The 2,927-nt window shown below is 41.4% G+C and overlaps 1 pseudogene; it reads left to right on the top strand.

Moving 5' to 3' along the window:
- The first annotated feature begins 891 nt into the window (after positions 1–891).
- LOC144655161 (uncharacterized) lies at positions 892–2,028 on the top strand (annotated as a pseudogene).
- Positions 2,029–2,927: the final 899 nt, after the last annotated feature.

Below are 2,927 nucleotides of genomic sequence, written 5' to 3'. Positions count from 1 at the left end.
ACATTTTGAATGTTTGAAGAACCCCAGAGATAAATCAAGGCACAACTATACTTTCACAACTAAGGCAATGGATATGAGAAACCGCATGCAAAGTTTCATCTCTCTATCTCCAAGCAAAGGCCGTCAAACCCGACCAGAAGTACGGCTAGCTAGTCACACCTTGTCAAACAAAATCGGGTTCGTTTTACGCAGTTTTCGATGTGAGACATTTTGAATTTTTTAAGAACCCCAGAGATAAATAAAGGCAAAACTATACTTTCAGAACTAAGGCAATGGATATGAGAAGCCGCATGCAAAATTTCATCTCTCTATCTCCAAGCAAAGGCCGTCAAAACCGACCAGAAGTACGTACGGCTAGCTTCTCACACCTTCTTAAACAAAATCGGGTTCGTTTTACGGAGTTTTCGATGTGGGACATTTTGAATGTTTGAAGAACCCCAGAGATAAATAAAGGCACAACTATACTTTCACAACTAAGGCAATGGATATGAGAAACCGCATGCAAAGTTTCATTTCTCTATCTCCAAGCAAAGGCCGTCAAACCCGACCAGAAGTACGGCTAGCTAGTCACACCTTGTCAAACAAAATCGGGTTCGTTTTACGCAGTTTTCGATTTGTGACATTTTGAATTTTTGAAGAACCCCAGAGAAAAAGCAAGGCTAACCTACACTATCAGAACTAAGGCAATGGATATGAGAAGCCGCATGCAAAGTTTCATCTCTTTATCTCCAAGCAAAGACCGTCAAACCCGACCAGAAGTACGGCTAGCTACTTACACCTCCTCAAACAAAATCGGGTTCGTTTTACGCAGTTTTCGATGTGAGACATTTTGAATTTTTGAAGAACCCCAGAGAAAAATCAAGGCAAAACTATACTTTCAGAACTAAGGCAATGGATATGAGAAGCCGCATGCAAAGTTTCATCTCTCCATCTCCAAGCAAAGGCCGTCAACAGGAAGAAAGAGGGTGCAACCCTGCCACGATCGGCAATCACTGCGCCAGTCTCTTGTACCCCGCCAAGTTGTTACATCGTGAACACGCACCAGACTATCAGGGTAATCAAACAGCTCAGAGCACAACAGAAGCTATACCAGAAAGAAGGTGATCTGCTTAGGCCTAAAAGGAGGGAACAGTTGAAAGCGCTCGGTCGTTGGCTGGAATGGTACTAATTAATTCTTAATAATATTGTTAGACGATGAATGGGTTCAAGGGACTCACCAAACAGCTATTTTAACACTGCACGCAGGGACATGCTATGCCAGTTCTCTATTTTTGATGTTTTCACTCCTTATCTTTGAACTTCATTGTATTTAAATTTTGTTTGGTACTTAAACAGGGCCCACACTGATAGCAGTTGTGAAACGGAAGTAGCTACCCTGCATTAATGTTTTTACTGATCATTATTAATAATCACTATCGTGCAGTATCAAAAATTTACGTCACATCGATAGCGAAACAGTTGGTTCATGAAAGTCTTGGGCAGAGAGAATGCTTTCTCTTCTCTTATCTCTTATCGGTAACAGCAGTCTTATGCAGCGATCAGTGTTGTCCCCGACAAGATTTATGGGCAACTTTTATTGGTCAGGGAAAATGGAATATGTTTCCCGTGGATTATAATTTCCATGATCACGCATCGGTTTTCAGTGATCCTAATGTCCAACATCTTGTCTTTCAGGGAAGAAATAGTTGCTGCCTGTGGGAAGCAGAGAGACTTGTACGAGCTCACAGCGGGTGACAGAAACAGGGCAAGGGAATGCTGCAACCTGGTAATACTTGGTCTTTATTCGTACATTCCGCCTTCTTGACGAGTAGGCAAAGCGGGTAGAAATTACAGTGTTTGTATGGGAATCCGACGGCAAATATCTTTTACAAAAATTGAATTCTGGACAACTTATGAATTGTATTGTTAAGATACTAGGCAAAAGTTTTTATTCACCAAGCTTGAAGGATGTGGCGAAGTTAGAAAGCATTCAGTTACGTTTTTAACTTTCCATACATTTGTCTATAATTTTTCCCGCGAACCGCGTTAACTCACCGAACCGGGACGTAAATCTTCATAGAAAATACAGATAAATGTATGGGAAACTAAAATCGTAACTGAACGCTTTCTAGCCCAGCTACATCCTTCAAACTCGGCGAATAAAACTTTTGCCTAGTAACTTAACAATTCATAAGTTATCAAGAATTCATTTTTTGTAAAAGATATTTGCCGTCGTATTCCCATACGAACACTGTAATTTCTACCCGCTTTGCCTACTCGTCAAGATGGCGTTGAAAACCGTGATAAGGCCAGTGAAAACCCCGCCAAAATGCCGCGATGTTTTTTGACTAGGTGTGACTACGACGTCGTACTTCTGGTCGGATTTGACGTCCTTTGCGACAAGATAAAGTGATGAAACTCGGCATGCTGCTTCTCATAGCCATCCCCTATTAAAGTGCTGCTATTGCTGCGGTTGGGAAAAATTTAAATGTGCGATAGTGAAAACTTCGCCAAAATGCCGCGATTTTGTTTGTACAGACATGTTCATGCCTGTACATGTACATGTGCAGTCGTGAGGATGTACAGTCAGGTTAGATCTACAGTTATTGTCAAACCTGCTAACCGCTGATATAGAAAAATCTGAAGACCCATGAAAAAAATCTAGAGACTCTACAAAAAGTAGTAAAATTCCAGTTTTTCCGAATCAAGACGAAGTTTAATTACCAAACTTGCGGTTAACAGAAGCGGCAGTGAACCTTTTCCTTGAAAACACGACATCGTGAGTGAAAATCTGGCAGAAACGTTTCCTTCCTTCCAGTGTTCCAGTTAAGTTATTGAAGCAAGGGGTCACAAAATTTATCAGACGGGTCAACCAACTCGGTGTATGTAGGGCCTTGTTAGGGAAAAGAGTCGGGTAAAAAGTTTCCCTTTTGTAGGGAGGGGTATGC

This window comes from Oculina patagonica, chromosome 5, assembly GCF_052425735.1.
Source record: "Oculina patagonica isolate OP01 chromosome 5, crgOcupat, whole genome shotgun sequence".
Classification (NCBI taxonomy): Eukaryota; Metazoa; Cnidaria; class Anthozoa; order Scleractinia; family Oculinidae; genus Oculina; species Oculina patagonica.
Note: the sequence above shows the minus strand (reverse complement) of the source record. Positions and strands in the feature narration are given on the sequence as shown.